General features: G+C 41.9%; 1 protein-coding gene and 1 long non-coding RNA gene across 7 annotated transcripts in view; both read right to left on the reverse strand.

Moving 5' to 3' along the window:
* Positions 1 to 9458, reverse strand: part of LMNTD1 (lamin tail domain containing 1) — a 295746-nt gene extending 286288 nt beyond the window's left edge. For all 6 annotated transcript variants that reach the window (XM_054037041.1, XM_054037069.1, XM_054037060.1 and 3 more), the window contains exon 1: positions 9226 to 9458. The gene's annotated coding sequence lies outside the window, so the exon portion shown is untranslated. The remainder of the gene's footprint in view (positions 1 to 9225) is intronic.
* A 4845-nt stretch (positions 9459 to 14303) lies between these two features.
* LOC128841743 (uncharacterized) overlaps positions 14304 to 15580 on the reverse strand; it is a 31246-nt gene continuing 29969 nt past the window's right edge. The window contains exon 3 of the long non-coding RNA XR_008445912.1: positions 14304 to 14636. This is a non-coding gene — a long non-coding RNA (uncharacterized LOC128841743). The remainder of the gene's footprint in view (positions 14637 to 15580) is intronic.

The following is a 15580-nucleotide window of genomic DNA, read 5'->3' on the forward strand; positions in this document are numbered from 1 at the left end:
CAGAGAAGCAGTAGATCATGTCAATACAAAGTATTCCTAATGCACAAAAAGCTGGAATCTACACACTTGACAGGAAGGGTCTGTTATTTGCATTGATACTGAAGCAGTTGAAGTATCGAAATGAGACCAAACCATTTTTCTTTAATATCAAACCATCTTTAATGCAGCCAGAATTCTTACTATATAAGTGCCTGTATACCCTAGAGCTGGCTATAGACTTCAATTCATTAACTTGATTTCCCTTTTCCACTTCCTTATATTGCCTCCTCTAGGCACATGCTGGCTAGATAGTAGGGGAGGAAAACACATAGTAAGTAATATTCCTCACACTCTTATGTACCTCCATATCATTCTGCAGTACATTGCTTTCTGGGATATGCTGAAGGTGAGAGCTATATTTGTCAACAGATACCATGCAATTACAACAGCAGTCTCCTGTCCTAAGTACCAGGAAAACTCGTATCTGATATCATTTCTTGTGGCTGTTGGCAAATGCTGATTTTTGCCCACTGTACAGCCAGGGTATGTGAAAAGAAGCAATAGAAAACAGGGGAAAGGGTGCTAAACTGGGCGTCAGGAAACCTGGGTTCTGTTCTTGGCTCTGCCATTGATCTTGGGCAAACAAGTGCTGCTCTGTGTGCCTTAGCTTCACCCTCCGTAAAATAGAGGTAAGGATTAGAGCAGGCTGAAAGCTTTTCAGCCAGAAAAACAGCCCTTTGACAAAATGGAAATTTCTGCAAAAACATTTGCATTGTAGAAATTTGTCAGATTTTTGCTTTTTGTTCTGTTTTTCTCAACAAAATCCCAAAATATTCTACCAAAATGACTTTTCTTCATTTTCTTAAAAATTCTTAGCGGAAAATAAAGTACATCCCTTTGACCAGCCCTAATAAGGATACTTGCTTTTCACTGTAAAGCACGTTGAGATCCATAGATGTAAAGCACTGCACAAGTGCCAGGTATTATTATGGAACAAGTCTCTATCTACACCCCAGATTGGATCATGTTTAAGCACAATGTTCACACGTGATGGTCTCCTGTACCAGTAAACAGTTTGGTCTGATATGAGGGGACAAGATCAAATTGTGTTAAAGCCATGTTAAGGAGTCACACTTTCCAATTTTGCTTCCATTTACACAGAAAAGACTAAACCCAGCTGTATCACGGTCAGCTCACTATTTAACTACATTGCTTAACCACAGTAAAATTTGTAGTGTAGATGCATGATGACCCAACCCCAGATGATAAGAAGATGAGGACTAGAAGCATCTGTTCCCCCTGGTCAAGGAAACTTTGCTAGACCTTTGCTTGTAAAAATTCATGTTTAAACACAGTTGTTGCTAGCTGCTATTTCAGCTGTGGTGGAGGTCCTGAAAGGAATGGAAGTGCAAAGCCCACTAAAGACCATTAAAAACAACTAATGGAAATCAATTTAAAAAATGCCTTCCTATGCCACCATAGAAATAATGGCTTTGCAGTGAACTAAATATCACAGCAAATCCGGTGACATTAAAGACATTTATTTGAATTCTGGGAACACACACTGTTTGTTTATTTGAGTATCGTCCAGAGTTAGGGAGCAGAGACAAGGGGATCTTTGCAATGTATCATAAGTTGGATTCCACCTCCCGTGATCATTTTAATGTGCTGGGGGTGGAGGGGAACAAGGGGATAAATATCCAACTGCAAGCCCTAGGGAATGTGTTTGGATCAGACAGGATAAATCATTTTGATAATGTTGCCTCCGCTTACTGTTCCCTGTAATAGGGCTATTATTTCCAAATGGGCTTTCAAAATAACAGTGGAGATGAATGCCCATCAAACATCTGCAGTAAGCCTTGGGGATGCTAACTGAAAGCTGTGTCACAGCCATTGTCTGGCTAGTCAGTCAAGGAAATATACATTTTGATGAATGCACACAAGCATCATTCTCAATCACCATTACATACAAACACAAACAGTAGTGGAAATGAAGCACTTAAACCCAGCTGCGTACATTACTTTGGCCATATTCATGATGTCTTTTCTAAAATAGATCATGCTGTGTGACTTTTCTAAACCTGTCAGTAGAACAAATAATAGTCTGAACCATTCTAGAGGCTCTAATTGCTCTAAACTGTGTCCAAATACACAAGAAAAAATATTTATCTTTCAAAATATATATCATTAACAGGAATTATTCATGGGAATAGTGTTGGTTTGTTTGACATGAATCATTTCCTTTGGTGTTTGCAAAACAAGGCAAGATCACGTCGTATGGATAGACTCATTATAGCTGAATAAACATATTGTTCTGCATTCATTTTAAAATGAGATTATAATGCCACCAATGTAATCAGCTGCTGCTTTTGTTTCACTCTTGTCTGATAACTATTTTGTACTAAAAAAAAGTTTAGATTGAAACTATCAGATGGTAACAATACTGCCACCTCCTCTTCTTCCATTGCATCATATCTTACCAGAGCTTATGATAGGAAGCAGTTCTTCTTAATTCAGCTATTTTGCAGCATCTAGCTCACTTTGCTGTTTGATGGTCTGGCACTTTCTGTTCCACATTAAACCATTGTAAACATTGGCAGGTATGGTTGAAATGTTATAAATATGGACTATTGGGGAATGCCCCATTTTTCTTCTTAGTGTATGCAAAACGTGCATCAAGTGGCATGTGACCAGGATTCATCACTGAATTTGGTCTGCTGGTTGCATCATTAGCTTCCCCGGCTTGGGCCGGGTACTGACGGGAGTGCAACATGAATGCTGATCCATGTCCCCAATGCCCCATTGATACCCCCTTGGAAGCCCATTGGAATACAAGAGCTTTATTAAAGGGCAGGATGGGAAATATTTAGTAAAAAATAGGGACAGTCCTTCCTAAATGATGTTCATCCTGCAGGCTTTACTTAGCTGAGAAAATACAAGTATATTTGTAATAGCATAGCTGGCTCCCATCCAACACCTCCGCTGATATTATTACCTGTTGCCATTCAGCAGGCACAGTCCTGTTTCCACTAAAGTCAGTGGCAAAACTCCCATGGATTTACATAGGAGCAGGCCCTGAGTCAGTTTCCTCAGTAGAAGGTGATGTACTCTCTATGCAAATGTGTTGCATTCCTAAAGCAGCTTCCCCCTCTGAGGATCTCAAAACATTTTACAAACATTACTTACACCTCATCGTGCAGTTGTAACATAGGAAAGGAATATATGGGGATCACGTCCATCAATTTCATCCTCTGTCCCCCTACTGCCCATTATACGCACTCAAATATAGACCCCTCTCATGTGGAATGTAACAGCTCTTCAAGAACCACAGTAACAATGGTATAACAATTTGTGGACAGACTTCCAAGGTCCTCACCCACCCACAGCCTGCCCATTCCTACACCTATCTACCAAAGACATCTTTTCTAACTCTCCTTCCCACCCCAACACCTGTGTCACAAAAGCCAAAACAAGATTCCTGCGAGGCCCAAAGCTCTTTCTTTACCTTCCTCTAGGGGGACACTAGAGTGTTTGTTAATGCTAGATTTTCTGGTAGGCCTCACAAGGAGAGGGCTCTAGGGTGTTAGTCTGGCAGCTGGGATCTATGAGCTTGTGGAAGCCCCAGCCACATTTTTTCCATTCAGCCACATTCCCAATGCTTTAGGAGTCTGGGAGCTGGCACAGGAGTTGCTTTGCCCATTGAGAATTCCCACTACACACTGAGATGATCCTTTCAGCTGGCAACACTAGCTTTAAGTCCCGTGTCTGCCGGGACTGTGGTGAAAAGTGGCTCAGGATCTGAGCCATGAAAACAAAATGCTAAATACAACATGAAAACCTCAGTAGTCCACCCCCACCCTCACTTTCTTCTCTTACTCTATGAACACTATACTCGCTTTTAATTAATAAAATACTTGGGAGACTCAAATCAGAGAAAACTGGTTCAAGCCAATATTATGAGTTGCTCTTTTATTGAAGTAAAAGCTGGCAATGCTTTATATCACAGCACTGGGGAAGGAGGGCATGAAGTGAAGGATTGGTAAGATTTTATTTTTAACTAAAGAGCGTTCCTAACCTTGGATGGTCTTTGGCCTTCAAAGTAATGATGAATTAGCAATCAGAGGTGTCAAAACTACTGTACAATTGAATCAACCTGTGATAAAATAGGGCTGCTTTGAAAATAGAGTGTAATATGTTAAACGGAAGAGTTTTTTGCATGGTCTCATGACTCCTGATTTCCGAGAGCTGGGAATTGTTTTAGCCATAGGTGTTCGGTGCATGACAACTCAGGCTGTTTGTATTAACTTGATGTGCTTTTCTTTATCATTGTTATTTTTAGAGCTCTGTGGACACTTTATATTCCAGGAGTATGAATTATATTTGTTTGCTTTGTGCGGCTATCCAAACAAGGTGGGTTTTTAAAAAGTGCCTAAATCTGTTGGGACTCTTAATCCATTAGGCATATTTGTAAATCTTGCCCACAGTGAAGTTGTACTGGCACAAAAGGTACTGGCAGAGACAAAACTTTAGCACACATGAGTATTTGCAAAAGTATCTTGGGCACTGTTATGCAATCAGGAAACAGATTCAGGGCCTTGGGCCAGATTCTGTGCTGTCTCTCGGGAGAGACATCACAAAAGGTACAGCCCAAGAGAGGGATGGGAGGGCAAGGGTGGCTCTAGACCTCTTCACACCTCCCAGGTTCTGGGCTGCTCCTATGACCAGTGTAACCCTAAGTGTAAACTACAGCAGTTCCAGGGGCTTCTCTAATTTATGGCAGGCTTAGCTGGCTGACTGTAGGCTGTTTTGCAACCCAGGATTATGGGTGCACAGACCACTAGCCATTCCCTCTCCTGTCTTCAGCTCACCCATATACCAGGGGCTGTGAGGGGGCAGTGTAGAGTCACATATGCCAGCCTGACACTAGTCCTGCACAGGAGAATTCCCCCAGGGTCCTCTCTGTTCTCTTTCCACTACTGGAGTAGTGAAGAGGGACCATAATGGGGGCTGGAATTTGGCCTCAGGTATTGGATCTGACCAGTCACAACTAAGCAGCACAGCCTGAATGACAAGTCCCTGCAGAGAAGAATTCATGATCGATTCACAGCCTTAAGAATAAATATTGCCACAGACTTCAATTCTTTTCACATAATAAATTTGAGGAAATCCTGATCTGCTCAGAGATGCCATGAGACAAAAGAGGTGAAATTCATCAGATAAATTTTTCTTTGCAAATATTCACTCAGACCTAGTTTTTGGGCCATTCAACCCTGGAAGGAGAGGACTGGTGTGAGAATGCCAGCACGCCCTCCTCTCGATCCCCCCTCCCCCGAGGTTCTGCTGGGTAAATGCAGCTTGAACTTAGGGCTGAGAACCAATCAATGGAGGCTGCCCAGGAGGGGCACTGATTGGATCAGTGTGTATCCCAGACCTTGTTTCCTCCAACACTAGCTTCAACCACTTTTGGTGCTCTGCCTGCTGTTTTCTGTAGAGGCCATGGTGAGACAAAGTTTCTGGGCGGCGCATGCTCCTACGTGCCAACTAAGTGTGAATTTACCACTGCTGGGAGCCCACAACCTGAGTTGTGCTTAAAAAAAGGGAAGCTTGCTGTGCACCAACTGTCCACATAAACAAGCCCTCTGTTGTGTGACTTAAGGAGAGTCACTCCACATTCACACCAGTACATCTTGTTGTGACTAGAGCACAGATGAACCCAAGCCCCAAGTATAGATGTGGATCTGAACTTCCCCAAAGTCCTGGGGTTGTTTGTAGTGGAGTTTTGGCCCCTATGTTATTTATTTCTATTACAGGGACCCTTTTCAGTTTTGCTTTGTGTCAGCTTGCACCCGTGAGGTTTAGATTCAGGTTTGAACAAAAACCCCTCAAAGTGAAACTCAGCTGAAATCACTGAATTTCACCTGGTTCCAGGTTAAACATTATGAAACAACTGCATTTTGCATGGTTTTCACCCAAACTCATAACTGGATGCAAGGCCACTCAAAACCTGGCATTAGTTCCCCATAGGTTCATGAACCTTGCCAAACCTGGCCAAATTTTGGTTCTGTAACCTGGTCTGGTTTTGGCTGTTGATACAATTGCTTTCCTCCATTCTATTCTAATACAAGGGCTTTAAAAGTAACCATATGATATTTGCTTTTATGTGCTCAGCAAATAAATTATACTTTTCCTAATTATTAGATTTGCTTCACTTCTCCCTCCTCCTTTCTTTTTGAAGCTGTGTGGGGATTTTCCTTGGTTTTGTGTGAGGAGTGCAGAGGCAGTAAGTGGATTAAGGAAAAGTAGCTCTTTGATGTACTAGTATAATACAAATTAGGATTTCCTATATCTTTATTCCTTTATCTTTCATTACTATACATATTTCACCCTATTTTTAAAGTCTATTAATAAAGCAAGGAAAAAACTAAATTCTTTCCAAATCTTCTCAACATGCAATGCATTGAAAGGTATCATTTGCCAAGGAATTGGTATTGTTTACTTTACTCCAACCAATAACATGAGAAACTAAAAAGCTACTGAGAGGAAAGGGTTAATGCACAGGCCTGGGCTTCAAGAAATGGGGCTTCAATTGCAGGCTCTTCCAGGACTTTCTGTATGACCCGGGGCAAGTCACTTACTCTCTTTGGGCCTCAGCTCTCTATCTGTAAAATGGGAATAATCACCACCCTTTGTCTGTACAGTCTACTTAAACTGTAAAATCTTCGGGGTCAGGACTCTCTCGTACATGTTTTTGCAATGCCTAATCTAACAGGAATCTGATCTTGGTTAGGTCTCCTAGATGCTTGTGTAATACAAATAAATACTACTGTCAAATTGTGTAGATCTTAAATTCGGCCCATAATTGGCTGAAAAGTATACTTTATCCTATTAATTCCTTTTTGGATAATCTTCCATTCTATCACCAAGAAATACAAAAACCACAAAAACCAATATTTAATACCTACACAGAAACAAAGTTTTGTGCTCCCCTTTCAGGCCCTGTAGCAGTAGTTCAACACTTGCCAAAGCAGAGGTAACTTCATTAAAGGTGCTGATGCACAAATGCAGACAAACATATCAAACGATAATCCAGATCCTCAGCTGGTGTAAATCAGTGCAACAAGGGCCAACCCTAGACCAAATGGCGCTTCAGGCAAGGAGCATCTTCAGTGCCCCCCCCCCCCCATTTGTTACATTTTTAAATACCAAACCACAACTGAGACTAGAAATTTGAAGTCAATGATCTGATTTCCACATACAGAACACCTGAAACATTTTACTTCAAATATTCTATTTTCCCTTTTGTTGCTAACAATAAGAACAGCCCCCCCCCCCCCCCAAGCCTGGAATCCAAGGTGGTTGCCTGGGTCAACTGCCCCTAAATCTGGTCCTGAGTGCAGCTCTATTGACTTCAGCAAAGCTATACTGATTTGTACCAGGGAAAGCAATGACTCTTGTTGAATTCAAGATGCATGAGAAAAAACAGGTTAAAATAATAAGTAGCTCTTACACAGCACTTTTCATACATAGATCTCAAAGCACTTTACAATTAAGGTATCATTATCTCCATTTTACAAATGAGGAATGAGACACAAAAAAGTGACATGACTTGCCCAGTCACATGGCAAGCCAGGGAGCCAGAAATTGAACACAGGTCATCTGAGTCCCATGCTCTATCCACTAAGCAACATTGTCTCAATCGTTGATTTCCAAATGGAAACACTTTCCTCTTGCATGGGAGTGCATGTTAGAAGTGATCGGGGCAGCTAATTTGCTGCAATAGTTGCATTGCCGGATACTTTTCTACCATGACTTCTGCATTGCACCAGGTGTTAAGTCACACTCTATCAATACAGTTTGTGGTTTTGCTAATGAATTAATGAAAGTAGGAAATTATTTTTAGATCTTGAATAAGTGAGAGAGAGCTTTAAAATTTTGCAGAAATTTTCACCTTTTACATTAGCGAAAATCATTCTTCCATTTCTCGATTTACAATATATGTGTGAGTGTCAAGCCAAGCCAGTGATGACCTCTGACTTGACTTCTTTGAAAAATGCCATGTTTCTTACAAAAGGGCACTAGGAGAATAGGCAAAATAACCACTGGGCCAGATCACAAGTTCAGGAAAGTGCCACAGAGGGTGTGAACATCGCTGAGTTTCCACAAAAACGGGCCAGGTTTTGTTGGGAGGAGAAGTGCTGTAAATGCAGCAGCATCCATTTCCCTCCCACCCGACAGAGGCCACTTCCCTACCTTTGGAACTCAAGAAAGATGTACAGCTGAGGAATAGTCACTCTCTGCTGCATCTTCCCCTTTGAAACCCTAGTGGATTTGGAAGCAGAAGATAAAGGTGCCCCTGTTGTCTCTTTAAATTAACCCTTCTCTATCCTTTCCCCATCAGCCTCCTGCTGCCAAAGACAAAAGGTTTGGAGCAGACAGCTAATGGAAAGTACACCATGGAATCCAGAATGCACTGATGTTTGGACCTTGCTGGGTTTGGAGTGTTACCACCCCTCTCCCCTTTGCCATGTTGTAAAACTATACCCAGCCCTTGTTGGGATGATCGCCTGGGAACGCTGCACATTGTTTTCTGGCCCTTCCTCATGAAAGGCATGAATTGGCCCCCATGCACATGATGCACATGTGAGTGTAATTGTCTGTGTTTTCCTATTCTTTGTTGCCAGGCACCTTGCACCAGTATGAAGTGGGTGTAAGATGCTCCTAAGTAAGAATGGAAGCATTTTATACAAGTATTGCACTGTTGCAAATGACTACCCAGGATACCAAGAAATAGAGAATCAGGCCCAGTATCTCTAAAGGAATACCGCATACTGTATGCAAGTCTTCTTACCCTGCTGAGTTGTGGAGGGAATTATACAAACAAATAAGCAATAATAACAAATAGATACAAATGAATATACCAGTTAACAAAACTAGGACATTAAAAATGCAAACACTATAAAATATCCATGTCTGCAGATTTTCAACTGGAGAAAAACTGCTGCAGACCGCAAGCAATACTGGGTAGTACTAAAATTCTCAGCATGCAGCTTTCCTCCATAACATAACCAAGCACATCTCAAAGGAGCAAGAGTTTAATCTTCTGATCATTAGTTTTAAAGCTGGCTCTGGGTATCTTCCTCCTCTAAGTTACAGCAACTGGATACAACCAAGCTGGAGGAGCTTTAAAGTAATCCTGGCATTTGCTGTTCTCTTTTAGTTATCCTTCAGACATTACATAATACTTACTTTTTGGAAGTTCCTGCATGTTAAATCTTCCTGATGCCAGGAATTCTCAGCGGAACATCAATGTGCTAATAACCACGTCTCACATCATGCTTGATCCCTGTGATTAACTCAGCCAGATTTGTTGTTGGTTGCCAGAGGCAACTAATTTTGATTGATGGTTGCCATGAACTTTCCACTGGAGGGTGGAGCTTGTGCTCTAGTGTTTCCCTGCGCAATGTAAACCACAAGAGGTGCTGGCAGAAAACAGGCAAACTAGAACAGCAACTGCTTATAAAGAAATGTACTTAGACCCCCCTCCCCTCCTGCAGACACTTACATATGTGGGTAACTTTATGTATGTGAGTAATATTCACATGCCTAAGTGTTCGCAGGTTCTGGGCTTTAGTATATGAAAGTTTGTATGGGATAGTTTTTAACAAGTATGTTATAATTCTGCTTACACACACCAAAACAAAACAAAACAAAAATCACAAGACATAAAGTTACTTCCCATGTGCAATAATAAAAAAAATCTGCTGTCTTTTCTCACTGTCCTACATTAAAGAGTGAGTGTGATAAGACAAATCTCTTCTTTAAATATTTATCAGAGGAAAAGTAACATGGCATGCAAGAGATTTGCATGAAACTTGTTTATCAGTTCTGGAGACATGTTTTTATCAGCCTTCTCTGACTCATAACACAATGTTCTCAGTCTAGTTCTAATACATGGTATGGTAGGAAAGGCTTTCAGTACACATTTGAAATGTTTTTCCACACAGGTTTATTTTACTAGCATTTTTCTGTCTCATGCTTGTTTGTGCCTTTAAGACTTGCTTTACATTTTATAGGTTTTTATTCAGTGTAGATGAAAAGCATATGTATTTCCACTCCTCTCTCATTATAATGCTACTTTTTTGAAGCAAAGCATATTGTGTGTGCTAAAGAGGTGTTATTATAACAAGGTTAGTAACTGGAAGCTTTCAAAGCCCTGTTGATGAATCATTGGGAAACTGAACAACAAAATTTGCCCAGCTTTACTCTGTGCTAATTCAAATCCTGATCTCTGCCAAAAAACATGAAAACTCTTTCATTATATGAAGGACTGGTAGCACCACCTATTATTAAGGTTGCCCGATACCTCCCATTACAAAGCTCTATTTTCTGTTGCTTACAACTTTGCCAACCTTTAACTTTTTCTGCTGTAATTTTACATGCCAGGTGTCTGCCTCAGGCTGAAAAGTTTTGGAAAATGTCAGCCCAAAAGATTCAACCACTTTTAAGAACAAGGCCATGGGAAAATACATTGGGTTTTTTTTTCGGGCAACTTCTTCTTTGAGAAGCTTTAGCACCTCTATGCTTTGGGGAAAGGGCTTCAAATTTGGTGGGGGATCACCTTTGCCAGGGCCGGCTCCAGGCACCAGCTTAACAAGCAGGTGCTTGGGGCAGCCAATGGAGAGGGGCGGCACCTGCGGCAATTCAGGGGCAGCAGGTCCCTCACTCCCTCTAGGAGTGAAGCCTGCCACGGAACTGCCGCCGCCGATTTTTTTTTTCTTTTTTTTTTCTCCAATTGCCGCCAATGATCACGATCGCGGGTTTTTTTTTTTTTTTTTGCTTGGGGCGGCAGAAATGCTGGAGCTGGCCCTGACTTTGCATCAGGAATCTGCCTTTTGCCATCCTTGAAAATCCACTCAAATTTGGCCAATTTATAAGTCTTTGAAAAATTGCAGATTTCACATGCTGAATAGATACTTGCCAGAACTTCACAGCTTAATTCCTGGAAGATTTCATCTACACTGAAGATACTCCAGTCTAGGGCTGAGCAGGACATTCCCTTCAATTTTCTTGGCTGCTCGGGGCCATGCCGGATCTGGCTCCAGGCACAGGCACTGAGAGCAGGGAGCCTATCACTCCTGTTTTCTCAATATTCCCCCGCCCCTCGCCGCTGATGCCAAGGCAGTGTAGAAGAGGAAGGCACCTGAAACAAATGAAGATCAGAAAACAGCCAAATGTGGGAGGTCTAGGGAAGGAGTAGATTGGGATAAAGAGCCTGAGGAGGAACACTGGCATGGGAGACTGATGGAGGGGAGGAAATGGAAACTGGGACTGGAAGTTGGGGGACACTGGGACTGGTGGGGCAAGGAGACTAGGACTGGCAGCTGGGCAGGGAAATGGGGGAATGGACTGGGAGCCAGTGGATAAGACTGAGATTGGACAAAAAGCTCACAGGGAAACTGGGACTGTAAACTTTTTTGGGGGGGTGGGGGAAAGGAAGTGAGGAGAGAGGGGACAGATCTGATGAAGAACCAGAGTGCAGGGGGAGAATTGGGACTTCCTGGCCAAATGGACTGTGAGAAGGAGCTGGGCGAAGGATGGACATTGAGATTGGACGAGGAGTCTGGAAAGGGAGACTAGGCCTGGGATCCAGCGATGATGGGGAATGTGGTTGCTGGGCATCTGACTGGAGGCTGGGGCAGGGTGAGAGAGATCAGATGGGGAGCCAGGAGGGAGGAAACAGACTGTCTGGGTAAGGAAACTGAGACTGGGAGCAGGGGGGAGGGAAGTCTGAAAGGGGAGACTAGGACTGCTGTGGAAGGAGACTGGGATGAGAAACCTAAGGAGTGGAGACTGGCACAGGCTAGATGAAGGGAATCGGACTGGGACAAGGAGCTGGGGGGGAGGGGGAGGATGAGGGAAGAGATGGGACTGGGGCATAGACAGATTGGAAGAGACAGGGCAGAATGGGTCATGCTTGGGGGAAGTGGGCAGAAAAGTCTGTATCTACTACAGCATGTTCCCTTCCAGGTCCTGAAAAAAGAACCGAATTTTCCTGAGTCTCACCATTCCACCGCAGTCAGCAAATGTCTGTGAAAAGCCACTGGCAAAGTGCCTCATCCCTCGGTAGTGATGGGCCACAAAAGGATTGACAGCCTACTAATAGTATCAGTTACTTTGTTAGTTCATACGGCACAGGTCTATGTGGCTGATCTAAAGGTTCCAACCCTGCTGATGAAACATGTGGTTGTCAGTACGATGACGCATGATGGAATTAGGTTCTTTCAGTTTGCTTTTTTAAAAACTTAAGAAGTCTCATACACACACAACACAAACTATGTTAGAAGAACATTACATTTCCAAAGTCAAGCACTCAAAAATCAAGAAATGCCAGAATTAAGGTTGCCTGTGCAATCTTAATCCCTGCCCCCAGTGGGTGTAGGCATTGTGATAGTCTTTAATTGAATGAACACAAGCTGTTTTCCACAGGACCCCATTCTTGGTTGGCCTCTAAGCCCAACCATGATAAGTAGTAGTTGTGGGTAATGACATACTGTGATTTCCTGAGATTCTTCACATTTTCTGTCTCATTGTATCAGATTAATAGCCATCACTTTCTTCTGCGGTCTTTTATGGCTTGTCTGCAAAGATGATTTTTCTAACAACCTTATTAACCATTGATTTCTACTATGAAACATTCCACTTTGAGACCTTCACTTCATAAATTAATAGATTTGAAGGCCAGCAGGAACATTGTGATCATTTAGTCTGACCTCCTGCATAACACAGGCCAGAGAACCTACCTAGTAATTTCTGCATCAAGCCCATAACATTTGTTTTGTCTACAGCATATCTTTTAGAAAGACATCCAGCCTTGATTGAAAGATGGTGAATCCTCAGATCACACGTTTTCTACCAGAAACATAGGACCTTACTTTCATTGTTCACAATCACTAGCCTTCCATAAACTACCTCAAATTAACCATCTGGAATAAACAAGATTTCAGTGCCTAATCTTGCAGTCCCGACTCAAGCAAAAGGAGCTGAAGACAAGTTTTTGCCCAAGCAAGGAGCGTTAATGGGAGTTTTGCCTGAACTGCCCATTGGAACATTCTATGTAGATATTTTCACAACACTTCTACACTTTTCTCCATGTGTCAACTCTAGTAATTTATACCACCAGTAAGTATAGAAATGAATCATAACTTTCAGCTATTCACATCTTTCAAGCTAATAATGAACCTGAGCATCCTTGCTTTATGCAAATTAAGACAGTAAATATATTTATTGTGTTTTAATTGTATGATAATTTCAGACATATTAATGCTTTTCATATTCACTTTCATTTCCTTTTAGCCAATTTAATGTATTAATCAACTGTCTTGAAATGTAACCCAGCCATAGAGTATTGATTTCCATTTCACCTCATACTTCACTGAGTCTTTCACATTGTAAGTGGCAGCTAATACCTGTAGGTTTTGTACTGGACTGTGTCTCTTCATCTCATACCTTGCTGAGTCCCTCCTTCCCATTTTGTTCTGAGCAGCCTGTTGACTGCTATTTCTCAGCATACCTTAAGCCTCTCTCATTTGTATTTTATTAGATAATATATCATACTGTAGATAAAATATTCATAGTAGCCTTTCACTGCATAATTTCAAAACCCAAGGCGTTCATCTTTGCACAGTCATAGCTCAGAGTCTCTTCCTGACTCTATCTCCCTGTTTGTCATTCTTCCAAACTTTGATAATAAATAAAGATGAGCCCAAACCAGCCCCCCAGATTTGAGTACACCCAAAATCCAAACCGAGTTCTGGATTTGAAGTTTGCAAATGAGCTTGTATAATGTTCTATTAGGGTGTTTTGATTGTCATGGCCAGACTTCTTCCCTTTCTTCTTAATCCATGTCCTCTATGCTGTTAAACAAGAGACCAGTGGAGATAAAGTTTTGAAACAAGTGTATTTGTTATACTAAAGATTCTTAAAGCAATCTGGTAAGGATTTTTTGTTTTAAGTTTGGGTTTGTGATGTGTAAACAGGGCCTGAAAGTGCTTAATTATTTTCTTCTTAGAAATATCAGGACTGCAGCATTATCAATACTAAACTTTCAAAAATCATTGTCTTAAAAATAATGAGATTTTCAAAACAATGCATTTGGATCCTGTTTATTTGCTTTCTGGCTTTTGAGCCTTTAGGGTTTGTGTTTTCCAGCTTTTCTCAAAAAACATGAGGGCTTAAAACTTCTTTTAAAAAAAAAAAAAAAAAAAAGAAAGCTGAGATTCTGGTATATTCACATAATGTCAGGGGTTTAGGGGTTTAAGAAAAAAATCAACTATCATGACATTCAGGATAAAACCACAACCCTGGGAACATCATCCCTGGTACCCCCTTTCCTGCCTTTTGTAGGAGGACCTATTGTCCCAGAAGTTGTAAATCCCTCCTATATTTAATTGAAGGAGTGGGATGTTGAATCGTTAACATTGAGGTCTTTTAATCTCTAGGGTTGAGTCATTGAAGTTAAACACAAACAAGACACAGAATTTCAAACAGTCTGGTTAGAATTCCTCTCCATTCCTCTCAATTGCTCAACATTCACTCTCCTGATGTTGTCATTTCAGTAGTTCTCCAGGCACCAGAAATTCTTCTAGGCGAGACAAGACCTGAATTTCCAGTGCAAAAATACAAGTAGAAAATACCTTTAAAAATATGTTCAGCCTTCTTTATACATGAAGAAAAGACAAAAAGGGTGCAAATTCTTCTCCTCATCTTTAAAACTTAATTAATACAGGAAATGTCTTGTGAATGCCCGTTCAAAGTCTTTGGAGACCATGCTCCCCTTATTAATTATTCAGGTAGTCTTAGGAAGAATGGTCCAGGTCCTCAAAGATATTTAGGTGCCTAGCTCCCACTGAAGTCAAAGGGAGTTAGGTGCCTAAATGCCTTTGAAGATCTGGGCCAAGAATTTATCTAAAGACTTTGGGTGGAACTTTCAAACGTGTCTAAGTGATTTAGGAGCAAATGGGACTTATGCCCCTGAATCACTCAGGCACTTAAAAATATCTTACCCTCTGACATCTCCATTTATTCTGGTTGTCCCAATTTTTTCCCTGTTTACTACTTTCCTTCACCTAATTACAGTAACTCCTCACTTAAAGTCTTCCCGGTTAACATTGTTTCGTTGTTACGTTGCTGATCAATTAGGGAACATGCTCGTTTAAAGTTGTGCAGTGCTCCCTTCTAACATTGTTTGGCAGCCACCTGCTTTGTCCATTGCTTGCAGGAAGAGCAGCTCATTGCAGCTAGCTGGTGTGGGCTTGGAACCAGGGTGGACCGGCAGCCCCCCTATCAGCTCCCCGCTCCCCTAAGTTCCCTGTGCTGCAGCCACCCAGCAGGCTAGCAATTGGCAGTTCAGCTGTCCCTCCCCCCACTGCCATGTGCTGCTCCTGCCCTCTGCCTTGGAGCTGCTCCCAGAGACTCCTGCTTGCTGTGCAGGGAAGGAAGGAAGGGGGCTAATCTCAGGGTGTCCCCCTCCCCCTGCTCCTGCACCCCGCTTACCTCTTCTCCATATAGAGCAGGGAGGGGACACGGATGGAGAGAGACAGAG

The sequence above is a fragment of the Malaclemys terrapin genome, chromosome 1, assembly GCF_027887155.1.
Source record: "Malaclemys terrapin pileata isolate rMalTer1 chromosome 1, rMalTer1.hap1, whole genome shotgun sequence".
In the NCBI taxonomy this organism is placed as follows: domain Eukaryota; kingdom Metazoa; phylum Chordata; order Testudines; family Emydidae; genus Malaclemys; species Malaclemys terrapin.